We start from the raw sequence: 15,523 nt of genomic DNA, 5'->3' as shown, positions 1-15,523 counted from the left end.
CCCCCCCCCCCCCCCAGTTTTATATCAACTAATGATCCAGTAGTCTACAAAAAAATATGTATGTGATGCTTGGTCCTCTGTTTTGAAAAGAAGGAGAACAGAGGTCCAGTTAGCTCATAGGAGCCAGCGGGTGTATATTTCCTGGGCAGCAAAAAGAGCTGTAATGTGCTCCCAACAGCTCAGCCATTGTTCTCTCTCCCTCATCTCCCTCTTATTGTTCCATTCCAAGCTTGCAGACTGTTCCGCCGAAAAGCCAGTCATGCAATGACAGTTCCTGACCACCTATAAAAATTTCATCATTAAAGGTGGGAGTTTGTTTCTCTGCATTGCTTGGAAACAGCTGTGCATTGCTCGGAAAGCACATTTGAATAGTAATCAGCTCATTTGCGTACAGTGGTGTACTGAGGGCAGGGCGATGGGGGCAGTCTGCCCCAGGTGCACGCCGCTGGATGGGTGCAGAAAGCAGCTGTGCGGCTGTCGGCTCCGCTGGTTCCCTGCTCCCTCTGCCCCAGAACAAGTTACTTCCTGTTTCAGGGCAGAGGGAGCAGGGAACCAGTGGAACCGACAGCCGCATGGCTGCTCCCAGCAGGTAAGAATGCACCCGGGGGGGGGGGGGCTTGGGTGATATACCGGGGGGGGGGGTGTTGATGCGCCGGGGGGTATCGTGCTGCACCGGGGGGGGGGGGGGGGGGGGATGCCGCTGCACCAGGTGGGGGGGTGTGCAGCAGCGATCCACCCCGGGTGGCAGCCAACCAAGGATCGCCACTGTTTATGTACAACTCCCATTGGCTGCTACCATGGAAAACAGGCCGCAGAACCCCTCTGTGCATTTCATGCAGAATACCATGCTCGCTAAACTGGCTAGAACCGGTCAAAAACACATGTTGATGGCCTGGGAAGTTTTGTGCATCGGTCCCTCAGAACTATAACCATACTATTTACTTCCATGGATTTGCCAACATTGACCTCAGTTTGTTTAATACCAGTAAAGGCCTATTTTATTGTTTACACAACAGGTGGAAACTTTACGGGACTGTTGATCTTACTGGGTAATTATGGAATTTATATTGCACACTGTAAGATGTTAAAAACTGTATTTGGTGTGTGTGACTGTGACAGAAGGTGTATTGTAATCAGCAGTCAGCTGAGGGCATTTTGATTTATTTTGAGCTGGCTGTTTCCTCCTGCTTCTTTACACTTCCATCTCAGTTAAAATGGAAACTAAGATCAGAAACCATGAGCCTTCATTTGCAACTATCTGGGGATTTTTCACCTTTACATATTCCCCCAACAGGGCCCAGACTTGCCACTGCAGTGACAGTGTTCAGCTGGGGTCCAAATAGCATGATTTCTCCTGAAATCCTGCAATCCATGCACTAGGTGTCATCAGTAAGTCCCTAGAGGGAGGGGGGGGGGGGGGGACTGTAAAGTATTTCACACAGCATACCTGGCAGCAGTCAACCCAGGGAACTGAAGCACCAGTGTGGGGACCAACCAGGGATCCTCTGCAAAATAGTGAACAGCACTTGCCACCTGAGCTACTGTGGTCATTGATGATAACGTGGAAACCTTCTGCTCATTGTGCTGCTGCAGCTAAGAAAGCAAATAGAATGTTAAGTATTATTAGGAAAGGAATGGAAAACAAAAATGAGGCCGTTATAATGCCTTTGTATCGCTCCATGGTGCGACCGCACCTTGAATACTGTGTTCAATTCTGGTCACCACATCTCAAAAAAGATACAGTAGAATTAGAAAAGGTGCAGAGAAGGGCGACGAAAATTATAAAGGGGATGGGACAACTTCCCTATGAGGAAAGGCTAAAGCGGCTAGGGCTCTTCAGCTTGGAGAAAAGATGGCTGAGGGGAGATATGATAGAGGTCTATAAAATAATAAGTGGAGTGGAACGGGTAGACGTGAAGAATCTGTTTACGCTTTCCAAAAATACTAGGACTAGGGGGCATGCGATGAAGCTACAAAGTAATAAATTTAAAACAAATTGGAGAAAATATTTCTTCACTCAACGTGTAATTCATCTCTGGAATTCGTTGCCAGAAAATGTGGTAAAGGCGGTTAGCTTAGTACAGTTTAAAAAAAGGTTTGGACAGTTTCCTAAAGGAAAAGTCCATAGACCATTATTAAATTGGACTTGGGGAAAATCCACTATTTCTGGGATAAGCAGCATAAAATGCTTTGTACTTATTTGGGGATCTTGCCAAGTATTTGTGACCTGGATTGGCCACTGTTGGAAACAGGATGCTGGGCTTGATGGACCTTTGGTCTGTCCCACTATGGCAATACTTATGTACTTATGGGCCAGCCACACTGAGTTGGTTTGAGCACAATCAAAACAAAATATAAGAATCAAACAAAATTAAAATCAAATCAGCAACCAGCTGGATTCCTCAGTTTCTACCACTCGAAGTGAGAGGGTCTTGCATGTAATGCAAGGTATATGATCAAGACTATTAAAATCTGAAAAAAATATTTTTAAAAAACAATAAGTAGTGTACATCTGATGCAATGTGCCACATCATCGGGCCTGCAACTCATGAAAATCAACTGCTGTTTTCACTACAGTATCTCCCTACGGTTTTTGAAAGCTGCTGGAATTCTGTTAACAAGCCAGCTCCAAAGAACCGTAGGAGTGTATAAAATAAATGCTCCAGGCTTTCTTGGAGAATATGGAGACAGATGAGAATTTGAACTTAGCAAAGCATCAGCGAAGCACTTTTGCTAGCCGGAAGCCAAATTAAAAACAGGCTGAGCCCTAAGATGTGCAGTTATGAAAATCAGTGAACACCAAGTTTGTATATCAAATCTGCATACCTGAATTTATAGTTTATACACAGCCCCATCACGAGTGATCACAAAATAAATATGAGCACATTGACTCAGTAACTCACATTAAACTGGATTTTAATCAAAAGATTAGTCTTTTTAAAAACATTGTATTTATTTTAATATTGTATATTGGTTTTCGCTTGCTATTTTTTTATATTGTAATACTGTGACAAACTGGCACGCAGAGAAGAAAAATCACAGGGTGATGATGAATTAACTGAGGCAGGACCACAATACTGAAATTAGCCTGTAGACAAACAGCATTACTTACGCTTTCCAGTATAAATAATAGCGAATATTCAATAAAGTACCCTTGAATCTCTTTAGAGTCACACAGGCAGCAAATTTGCTTTGCTAGTACTGTACATTGATGTACTTATTTAATTTTGCAAGCAGTTGGATAATTATGCATTCTACATCTACTAAAGTTAGCAACAGCTGAGATATGCTCAAAGAGCCTGATTCATAAAACCAGCATCGTTTGAAAGCAACAGCCACTGAGGCAGGAGTGAGTGGGGATCACTCCTGCCCCAAGGGTGGGTCAGGGTCCTAGGAGGTCACCCCTTAACATGGCTTTTACAAAAGAGAGTAAAAAAATGGCAGAATTCATTTTTACCAGGGCTGATAGGGAAGGGAAGGGGAAAGAGAATGGGACTTGATATACAGCCTTTCTGTGGTTTTTGCAACTACATTCAAAGTGGTTTACATAGTATATATAGGTACTTATTTGTACCTGGGGCAATGGAGGGTTAAGTGACTTGCCCAGAGTCACAAAGAGCTGCAGTGAGAATTGAACCCAGTTCCTCAGGCTCAAGGTCCTGTACTAACCACTAGTCTACTCTTCCACTCCACCAAGGGCATAAGATTTCCCTAGAGCAGGAATCCAGAGGGACTTTTTTTTCACTGATTTCCCACATGGAGGCTGCAGAACACTTCAGAGGCTGCTGATCCACCATGGATTGGAGGAGCTGGAGGAGGAGGGAGGGGGAAGAGTGTCCAGTCTGAGCCATGTAGGTTCTTTTTAACTTTGCACAAAGAGAGCAACTTTAAAAGAAACATGAACCCGATATTCAAAAGATTTTTGTTTCTAACTTGAGTTATGCTCCTAAATTGGCCTCTAATATTTATTTGTTGCATTTGTATCCCACATTTTCCCACCTATTTGCAGGCTCAATGTGGCTTACATAGTACCATGATGGCGAATGCCAATTCCGGTATCAGAAATACTTAGTAGTAATTGCATTAAAGTTCATGTGTAACAGAGTGTCTTAGGAAGTTGAGGAGAAAGAATTAAGTGTCCTTTTCTGGTACAGGGCTGAGCTCCTAAGGCCCCTGTTTATTAAGCCACACTGTAGGTGCATTAATGTTTTTAGCGTGCGCTAAAAATTAGCACGCGTTAACACTAGAGACACCCATAGGAATATATGGGCGCCTCTAGCAGTAACACGTGCTAATTTTTAGCAAAGGCTAAAAACACTAGCGCACCTTAGTAAACAGGGCCCAAATTTGAACTCAGAATTTCACTAATATACCGCTGGCTCTTCCGGGACTACTGCCGGCCAAATGCGTCCGCCGGCAGTAGTTCCGAGTCAAGCGCGCATCATTTCCGGAGGGACACCCCCCCCCCCCCGTAAATGATTAGCGTGGCAGTAACCTGTTTAATATGTATATTAATGTTCTAGTGCCCACCAATATGTTTCCTATGTAGGCCCTTGTTGTGTGACTCTTGGAAATAAGTGCTATTATATATGGTAGATTTGATTTATGGGTCCTGCGTGACTTTAAGGTTTAGTATTATTTCACAATATGCCTAATACTAGATTTTGGATTTGGATTTAGTTTGCCATTCTCAATCATAGCTCAATGTGACTTACATTCAGGAACACTAGGCATTTTCCTGGAGGGTTTACTATCGAAGTTTGTGCAAGCAATGGAGGGTTAAGTGACTTGTCTAAGATCTCAAGGAGAAGCAGTTGGATTAGAATCCTGGCTTTCCTGGTTCTCAGCCCACTACTCTAACCATTATGTTCAGCTAATGTAGATAATATGTAATCCAAACCCGGTGGCCACTGATAGGCAAATTATTTTATGGTTACCAATAACCACAGGATTTCTGTTAAAGTGCTAATTAATATCACTGTTTACACGATGAACAGGAAGATCCTGGACTGGGGAGCTAGGGCTGACTGGGAGCCAAGTATTAAAAAGTACTGCATATAATTCTAGAATGTTGAAAATTTTGTTCTGTTTAATATGTTGTATTATTTTGATTTTTTTGGGCACATAATTCCCTGGAATGGGTTCAATGTGTATAATACCATCAGTAATAGAAGTACTGGGTAGAGGAGGCAGCAATGTTCAAAAGTGCTCTCACTGTCCCTTTACTACAGCCACATGTGTCACCACCCCAAGGATTTTAACTTCGCCCCCATCCTGCTCTAGCCCAGCCCTCTTTAGCCTCCCCACACATCTGAGTCACTGACCTTGGGACACTGACCTATCCTGGATATCCACAGTGAATACACATGAGAGGTTTGCATTCGTTGCCTTTGTTATATGAAAACCTCCCATGCGCATTCATGATGGATATCTTGAAAGCCAGAATGTCATATTTAAATTATTGAATTGTATTTGACCCAGAGACAGGGGATGAGCAGGTAAGAGGTAGGGTTATGGCGGGGGGGGGGGGGGGGGGGGGGGGCGCAAAAACAAAAACTGGTCCAGGGTGCCACAATCTCTTGAGCCAGCCCTGTTTATGTTTATGTGTGCCATTTTGGAACCTACCCATCAGTACTAAGCCATGACTGACCACCACGGGCAGAATTCACCTAGATATTTTATTTTTGTTACATTTGTACCCCACGCTTTCCCACTCATGGCAGGCTCAATGTGGCTTACATGGGGCAATGGAGGGTTAAGTGACTTGCCCAGAGTCACAAGGAGCTGCCTATGCCTGAAGTGGGAATCGAACTCAGTTCCTCAGGACCAAAGTCCACCACCCTAACCACTAGGCCACTCCTCCACTCAATGTCAGGCCATGTCCGGGCACTGGCACTGAATATTTGTGGCTAATTCAAACTAAATTGGCTGCCAAACTTTATGCAGGACCCAGCCGATAATTCTGCTGGGACCCCATATAACAGGAAACAGGTGCCTCAGCCCTCCAATACCCCTCCCTCTCCTTCCCTCAACCTGATTCCAATACCCCTTCCCTCTCCCTCCCCCCTCCCGAAGCAACAATAGGCCCAGCCTAAGTACCACAAGTACTGTGAGACTGCTACTAGGAGTTGTGGTGGCTATTTTGAGGCTGGACCCACAACAGGCAGGAGTGGGCATTGCTTCTGCTCGTATGACCCCCCTAGACCACCAGGGAGATTCCAGGTAGGCCCAGGGGGGGCCCATGGGAATGGGGATTCAGGCTGGGCCTATCATTCGCTTCATGGGGGAGGGAGGGGGGCCACCCAAAAAACCCTCTTGCACTACCCAAATGTTAACCAGGCACCGGCCAATATTTAGACCGGTGCCTGGTTAGCTCTGTGGTTAAAGTTTGGACAGCCTTTCTGCTGTCCTAACTTTAGCCACTTGTTAGCCAGTTAGAGGGCTGACTATCATTGCTAACCAGTTAAGTACTGGCTCCTCTCAGGCACCGCCCAAAGACAACCCCAGCACTAACTGGATTGTGTAGGGGTAGTTAGTGGTGACACTTAGTGGCACTGTCCAGTTAAGTACTGCTGAATATCAGCACTTAGGTGAGCATGAACGATTTTATTTAAAATATTTATAAACCGCACTATCTTACAATTCTAGGTGGTGTACAATATAAAAACATACATAAAATCTGAACAAAAATACAGCAAAATATACAATACCGAGTATTCTACATTACTTGCTAAGGTAATCAACCAGCAAAACAATAAGTAAGTAAACTACCATGCTTAAGTACAATAAGCCTGAAGAAAGATATGCCTTCAACTGTTTAATAACTGTAATATTGAGCTAATACTCTGCAACTCATATAGTAGTGTATTCCATCCCTCATGACCTGGACAACTGTTGAATAATAAATATCGAGTCTAATCTGTCTAAAGAAAGAAACATCCAACAATAGCTTATCAGAAAATCTCAAATTACAATTTGGCCAATATATTCTAACAGCAGTTGCACGTACTAAAGGCACCTCATTATTCAAAGTCTTGTAAACTACTGAATGTGCCTTAAACTGCCCGTTTAAATCACTTTGAATATCAGGCAGTACACATCTAAGTTCTCCCATTTAAATACAGCTCCTGTCATCATTCAGCAATACAGATATATTTGGGGAAAGAAAACAATAGGGGATTGAGGGGGTAACATCCTCGAATCCTTCCTGTTGAACGCGTCCCAAAATAGGCACTTTTACCTAAAGGGCTCAATTTCAAAAGAGAAAAACATCCAAAAAGTGGCATAAATCAGCATTTGAATGTTTTTCTCACAAAAACGTCCAAATTGCTATTTTCAAAACCAAGTTTTAGATGTTTTTCTATGAAGTCCATCTGAAGTGCATTGAAATCACAAGGGGGTGTATCAGAGGCGTGTTAAGGGTGGGGATCTGGGCATGCCTAATACTTGGATGTTTTTCTGCCATAATGGAACAAACAAAAACATCCAGGGCTATACATTGGACGTTTTGGTCTAGACCTGTTTTATTAATGAATAAGCCACAAAAATATGCCCTAAATGACCAGATGACCACTGTAGGAATAAAGGAATGAAACCACATTACCCCTTCAGTGGTCACTGATCCCCTCCGACCCCGCAAAGATGTTAATGAAACAGTACATACCAACCTCTATGACATCTGCAGATGTTATAGACAGTCCTACTAGAGCAGCAAGCAGGTTCCTGGAATAGCCTAATGGTCGGTGCAGTGCACTGTAGAGAAGATGACCTAGGCCCATAATCCACTCTATTACACTTGTGGTGGAAAATGTCAGCCCCCCCCCCCCAAAAAAAAACCCCCAAAACCTACCGCACCCACATATAAGTGACACCTGCAGCAATAAGGGCTATTAGAGTGGTGTATAGTTGTGTAAAGTAGGTTTTGAAGGGCTCACCATGAAGTCCACTGCAGTGCCCCCTAGGATGCCCCACTGCTCTGCTGGGATGCCTGTGTGGCCAGTCTACTAGGAAAGCTGGCTCCTCTATGTCCCAATGACTTGATTTTGTGCGTTTTTAACTTGGACTTTTTTTTTTTTTTTTTTTTTTGGGAAAATGGTGCAAAAAGGTACACATACTAAGCACAACAACATCTAGGAAAAGGTCGTTTTCAAGGAAACAAGATTGACCATTTTCAAGCCAGAAAAAGTCTTTTTCACTACTTGATTTGTGGACGTTTTCGGCAAAATGTTCAAAGTTGGATTTAGACGTCATATCAAAAATGCCCCTCCACATGTACTTGTAAGCTGCTGTAAATCCTGATGTTGGATCACAGCGATCATAGACATACATTCCACTTCTAAAATAGGCAACACGTGTTTATTAGTCTCACCCAAACAACATCTGCTTTCCATATGCATGTATTGCAGATTTACACATGTAAATTAAATCCTAGCTTTCTAAAACTGAATTTTCAATGTTTATTCGATATACACATATAAATATCACTATTTAAAATTTTCAAATGGCAAATATGTATTTTAAAATAAGGACCTTAGGGGTCCTTTTACTAAGGTGCGCTGAAAAATGGCCTACAGTAGTGTAGATGCATGTTTTGGGTGCACGCAGAATTATTTTTTTAGTGCATCTACAAAAAAATGCCTTTTTTTGCCGAAAACAGACGTGCGGCAAAATGAAAATTGACACGCGTCCATTTTGGGTCTGGGACCTTACCACAAGCCATTGACCTAGCGGTAAGGTCTCATGTGGTAACCGTGTGGTAATGGTCTATGTGCGTCAAATGCCACTTGATGCACATAGCTGCTGCACGCCAGAAAATAAAAAATATTTTTCAGACACTTGTAGAGAACGCGCGCCACAATTGAAATTACCGCAAGGGCCACTCGGTAATTCCAATTTGGCACACGTTGGGCACGCGTAGGTGCCTACACGACTTAACAAAAGGGCCCCTTAATATTTGGACAGTTAAAAGTGTGAATTTTTTTAATAAGAGCCTGAGAATGCCTCACGCAATTGTGAACCCCTTTGGGGAGAGGTAAGATATAAATATGAACAAACAGTCATCATTCTAGCTCACTTTAGGATATTCCATCTGATTCTCAAATGGAAAATGCATTTCACATTTGTAAAACTTTAAACATGGAAATTCATTTAAAAATATTTCAAGGCACACTTTCATTATTATTCAGTTGACTAAACAAGCATTTTTAGGTACATTTCACCGAAGCAACAGTGCCTATTGGGGAGGCTCCATCTGTCTGTACTGACAGATAAAAAGACACACGTGCATGCACACAGAAAGACTCACTCACTCACACACAGACTCATCCTCTCACAACTCTACACACAGGGCTAGATTCAATATATATCACCAAAAAAAAAAACCTGGCGCTGAGCAGTATTCTCTAAAGGGTGCTCCAAGTTGGGGGCCCTTTATAGAAATAGAGCACAGCACTTGAATCTGTGCCAATCTTTGTACACCAATTGAAACCAGGTGTAAATCCCGGATTGCAAGTTGGGCACAGATCCCCCTCATTCTATATCACAGTGTGCATTTTAAGGAAATGCCCATGACCTGCTCATGTCCCTCCCATTGTTACATCCCCTTTTCAGATCCACATGGAAACACTTAGATGCTATTCTATAACTGGGCACATAAATATAGCTCTGCGCAGATGTGCCGTTTTTGGCCGGTTTCAGCACCTTGCTTTCATTACAATGCTTCTATTACTACCTTCTATTCAAGCCTCAGTTTTTGGCTCTGGCGAAGTCTTATTTTTACCTTTTAGGGCATAATCCATCCTTTCTTTGATAAAATGACCCAATTGACTCGATTGTGTCATACTTATCTCTTGGCCTATCGCAATATCATCTTCTCCGGTCTTCCCCAATGCCTCAGTCATCAACTTCAGTCAGCTCAGAACACCGCCATAAGAGTTTTTGCACATTCTAAGTGTTTCAATCACGTCACCACCACCCCCCCCCCCTCTTTCAACAACATTGGTTATCCATTTCTTTGTGTGTTCAATCTAAGATTCTTACACTCACTCAAAAGATCTTACACTGGCATTTTTAAATTTTTGTATTAATATTATTAGGATTTACTGCCTTTTTGAAGAAATTCACCCAAGGTGGTGTACATGCCTTTTTATCTTTCCTCCACTGTTGTTCTAAATGCACCCCCAAGACTATTACGCTCCCTCAATAACCATTGTTTGCCTATCCCTTCGAAGTGCAAGACTTGAGATGACTAGGAAGAGCATACTTTATTACACCGCATCATCCCTCTGAAATGCTCTTCCAGTCCTCATTTGTTTAAAACTACTCTATTCCAAATTTCAGTCAGTGGTAAAGACCTACTTATTTCAGAAGACCTTTCCAACCCTGAGTGGAACTGTCATCATTACACAATTCCGGTTATCTGTCTTTGAATGTTGTGGTTTGATTGCATAAGCTGAGTGAACAATGGATATAATTCTGTGTGCTGGATAGCTTCTCTGATTTCTATTATCTTGACTGATTGCATCTTTCCTATTTTAAATGGCATTCCTTTCTATTCTTTCTTTAATATGTGCACCAACAGCAATTTTTGCTGATGGGACCTTGGGTTCTTCAGCTGGCGGTATTATTTTACTTGAAGTTCCCATGTAAATTGATAAATGGACAGTGAAATTTCAATCTGAAAAGAATATATTTCTGAACCGGCTCAACTTACAGTTTTTGTTAATAGTAAGAACATTGCAACCTTCACTGAAAGGTAGTACAGAAATAAATATCTATCTATACGCTAGGCCAGGCAATTCTTGATTTTATTCTTCTTTTACATTTTTGTTCTTCCATTTCTCCTTTTGGTTTCCCCTTTACTAGGGACTGAGGGTTCACATACAGTAGATGGATATTTCCTATTTTTTTCTTTTGATTTGTTTAACCTCTCTCTGTTCTTTTTCTATGCAAGTATTTACTTGATTGTTATAATGAAAAGTTTCAATAAATATAAAATAAAAAATAATAAAATTCTTTGTATTAGATACATATAGGAACTTTCTTTCCATAAATTTAGCCGAAGTCTTGATACTGCAAGCCTATGACTTACAGAGACAAAGAGGGGCATTTTCAATATGACGTCTAAGTCCGACTTTGAATGTTTTGCACAAAATGTCCAAAATCCAAATAGGAAATAAGGTCATTTTCGAAAAAATAAAATTCTTTTTTTTTCAAAAATACTGTTTCTAATAAGTTTTTATGTTTTGAATGTATTGGTTTTTGGTCCATTAAAAAAAAAAAATAATAATAAGTGCAAAACATAGAGATTCATGCTATTGGGATGAAGAAGGAGCCAGCATTTTTAACAGACTGATCTCCCAGACATCCCAGAATAGCAATGAGGCACCCTAGAGGGCACGTCTATGCACTTCATGAAAATGCTCCCAGGTGCACATCTCACCTTTGCTCCCTTATCTTGTCCCCTGAGCCCTCCAAAACCCACCCAAACCACATTGTCCCCCACTACAATCGACTTTATGGGTGAAGGGTGTACCTATATCTGGGTACAGCAGGATTTTGGTGATTTTGGGAAGGGTCATAGTTTCCACCACAAGTGTGTCAGGTAGAGGTAGATAAGAGACCTAGGTCCCTCACTGTGTACTAGAGCGCTGCACGGGAACAGAAATTTTACCCATCCCCACAAGAATTTAACCTGTTCCCACCCATTCCCACAAGAATTTAATGGTACATAAAAAAAAATTCCGGTTAACTCTCTGTCTCGTTGTGGGTTTGAGCAGCAGCACTGTACTCTGGTGCGCACATGTAAGACTTGTCTCTGATTCACTGGTGCTGTGTGCTAACAGGTCGTCACATGCACGCATCAGTAGGTCAGGTGACATCTGATACTCATGTCTGTATCAGAGTTGAGGTCTGCGCATCAGCCCAGTAACAGAGAGGATTAACAGTAACATAGTAACTGACAGCAGATAAAAACCTGAATGGTCCCATCCAGTCTTCTCAATAGTCACACTCATTATCAATTCATGATTAAATCAACAATGAACGTGATATTATATACTTGATTATGGTTTTTGGCATTTCTGGGACATAGACCATAGAAGTTTGCTCAGTCCTAAACTGTAAAATTGCAAGCCACATTGAGCCTGCAAATAGGTGGGAAAATGTGGGATACAAATGCAACAAATAAATAAATAAATATTCCAACTGGTGGAATTGCCATCGAAGCCCACTCCAGCCCATTCATCTTCTCATTTGCGGGACACAGACCATAAAAGTCTGTCCAGGACTGTCATCATGTTCCAGGCACTAAAGTTTCTGTCTTAACACCTTTCCAGCCTATCCTAAACCACACTGCCATATGAGACACAGACCGTACAAGTCTTCCTGGTATCAGCCCTAGTTCACCATAGCCAGAGTAGCCATCTAAGTGTCACTCGACATATCCACACACATGCAGCAATTTAAGATTAGGTTTTTCATAACTTCCATTTTCTAAATAGCGATCCTCTGTGTTCATCCCACGTCTTTTTGAATTCCATCACCATCTGTGTCTCTACCACCTCCTTAATGGAGACTTTCCGCATCTGTGTTGTTAAAGCAAGGAGGAGGAGGAGACAGCACTCACAGAACTTGGTACTCGGTAGATGAGAGGCTGACGAAAGTGCAGCATATACTTCCACAGGAACACCGCAGGAACTGTTTCCGTCCCCATGGGAACCCTGCAGGAACTGCTTCCGCTACCACGGGATCCCTGCAGGAACTGCTTCCGCCCCCACGGGATCCATGCAGAACTGCTTTCGTCCTGCAGGTTCCACGGGATTCCTGTGAACCCCGTTCCCATACAGGTCTCTACTGTGTACTGTACCGACTACTACACTACTCCAGGGACCTGCGTGATGCTCTAATAGACTCGACTCTAACATTTGAGGCTGGTAAGTCATATTTTTATTTACATTTCTGGGGGTGGGAGTCAGTGGCCACTTGGGCTATTTGGGGGTCACCCCTGATTCCCTCCAATGGTCATCTGGTCATTTAGGGCACCTTTTTGTACCTTATTTGTTCTGAAAACAGATCTAGACCAATACATCTTAGTTTTAGTCCTGGGTGTTTTTGCTGTGTTCCATTAAAGCTGTAAAACATCCAAGTGTTAGGCACTCCCTAATCCTACCTTCATAACCCCCCCCCCCCCCACACACACACACACACACACACTGTGATTTCGAAGCACTGCAGATGATAAACATCTGCAAAATAGATTTTGAAAATACCAATTTGGATGTTTTGAAAAGAAAAAATGTCCAAATGGTGCTTTATGACACTTGTTGGACAATTTTCTCTTTCAAAAATACCTTCGCTAGGGAGGTAAAATTCCTTGATGAAATCAAGGACAGCTTTATGGATCAGTTGGTACAGGAACCGACGAGAGAAGGAAAAATTCTATACTTAGTCCTTAGTGGAGCGCATGATCTGGTCTGGGAGGTAATGGTGCTGGGGCCGCTTGATAACAGTGATCATAATATGATCGGATTTGATATTAGCTTTGAAGTAAGTATACATAGGAAATCAAATATGTTAGCGTTTAACTTTAAAAAAGGAGACTATGATAAAATGAGAAGAACAGTAGCATAATATATTTCTATGTATTTTTTGTTTTTTACTAGTTTGTGTAATGCAGTGGCATACCAAGGGGGGGCGGTGGGGGCAGTCCGCCCTGTGTGCACGCCGCTGGGGGGGGTGCCGCAGCACGCGCCTGTTGCCCTGTCTCAGTCCGAGAAAGTTCGCAATTCACATGTGTTCACTGCTCCCTCTGAGTCTGCCCTGGAACAGGTTACTTCCTGTTCTGGGGCAGACTCAGAGGGAGCAGTGAACACATGCGAATTTTCTCAGAGACAGGGCAACAGGCGCGTGCCGCGGCACCCCCCCCCCCCAGCGGCGTGCAGCTGGGGGGGGGTCATTTCGCTGAGGGGGGGGAAGAGGTGTCATTTCACCGGGGGGGGGGGGGGGTTGCGCTGCACCCGGGGGGGGGGGCACATCGGCGATCCGCCCCGGGTGTCAGCTAGGGATGGAACGCCACTGGTCTAATGCCATAACGTGGCAGAGTTATTCATGTTCTTCTGTAAGCCATACTAAGGGTCCTGTTTACTAAGACACATTAGCATTTTTAATAAGCCTACAATTAATGCGCACGCTAACTGTGTATGCGCCTAGGGATATTGTAGGCGCGTACACAGTTAACGTGCATACATGGTTAACACACATTAAAAATGTTAACGCGCCTATAACGCGGCTTAGTAAACAGGGCCCTAAGTGTCAGGTTCCCAATAAGACCCTGAAAGGTTGTTATCCGTGTACCCCACAAGTAATGTAATGAATCCAATATTTGCTTACTAACTCACTAAATACAGCCAGTCCTCAGTGAAAGGGAAAAAAAAGTGGCAGCTCCAAAGCTCCAACAAATTGTTTGCATCAATATTAATTCCAATCAACCAATTGCAGGCATCCAACTGGAGTACCCACATTACGGGCAGTGTTGATACCGTTTAGTCTTTAGCATTACTGTTGCCATTCCACGTCAGCTCGCTAAATCTCTCATAGTTTTAGAGAAGAGTATAGGCTTCAAGAGCCAACTCTGGCATATATTCTATATGACTCAGCTATGTGGAATCTAAAAAGGAAAGTTATTTTTCCTATCAGTAAAAACAAAAAATTTCTTGACAATAAAAGTGCTAGACAGTGCAGAACCAATACTTGCTAGAGAAGCTCTTACATTTCATTTAGCTGGGAAATAGAAACAGAAACTAGCACCGATTTCAAGACAGTGCAATCTTCAGCTGAGCTCACTTTGTCACATACAGACCCAAAGATACCAAGTCACACGCATTAGGCGTGTGACACATGCATTCGGCTGCCCTCAAGCTCTCTCATGCCGAGCACCCCTCCTTGCGCGCATTCGGGGATCGGGGGGTCGATCTCCCCTCCCCAGATCTGCCATCTCTCCCTTCCACTCTCCTCTTTGTCCGCAATCCAGCACCTTTCCCTCAAACACCCCCCACCCCTCCACTCCGGTCAAACTCATACCTGAAGTCGCCCACCAACAATCCTACAGCTTTCCTTCTCCGGTGGTGCCCCGTCCCCTATGACGCAACTAACTTCGCTCCCTCTGAGGCATCCCTACGAAGTTGCGTCAGAGAAGAACAGGACGCCAGAGAACGGAGTTTGCAGGAATCCCGCGGGGATGGAAGCAAGTACCGCCTCCCTCCTCTCCGCCCTTCAAAAATTCAGCGCAGCCGCACTTGCTTTCTAACTGGCCTGATGTGATGCAGCGAGGCTCACAAAAAAAAAAAAAAAAAAAAATTGACACACTGACATATCCACGCGTGCCAGCAGCATTAGAGGTCACCTGATCTACTGACCCCGTGGTGATCCCCACGTGCAGCCAGTTCGCTACACGTGGAGGTCGCCACACCCACACGCCGGTAGATCAGGTGACGACTTCTCAGCTGTTTGTGCATCAGTTTGGGCA

The 15,523-nt window shown here is 43.3% G+C and overlaps 1 protein-coding gene across 1 annotated transcript in view; it reads right to left on the bottom strand.

The window, feature by feature from the left end:
• Nucleotides 1-15,186, bottom strand: part of LOC115474292 (SPATS2-like protein) — a 159,496-nt gene extending 144,310 nt beyond the window's left edge. The window contains exon 1 of the mRNA XM_030209700.1: nucleotides 15,079-15,186. The gene's annotated coding sequence lies outside the window, so the exon portion shown is untranslated. The remainder of the gene's footprint in view (nucleotides 1-15,078) is intronic.
• Nucleotides 15,187-15,523: the final 337 nt, after the last annotated feature.

Source organism: Microcaecilia unicolor, chromosome 7, assembly GCF_901765095.1.
Source record: "Microcaecilia unicolor chromosome 7, aMicUni1.1, whole genome shotgun sequence".
Lineage (NCBI taxonomy): Eukaryota > Metazoa > Chordata > Amphibia > Gymnophiona > Siphonopidae > Microcaecilia > Microcaecilia unicolor.
The sequence above is the reverse complement of the archived record's forward strand: the minus strand, read 5'-3'. Positions and strand labels throughout refer to the sequence as shown.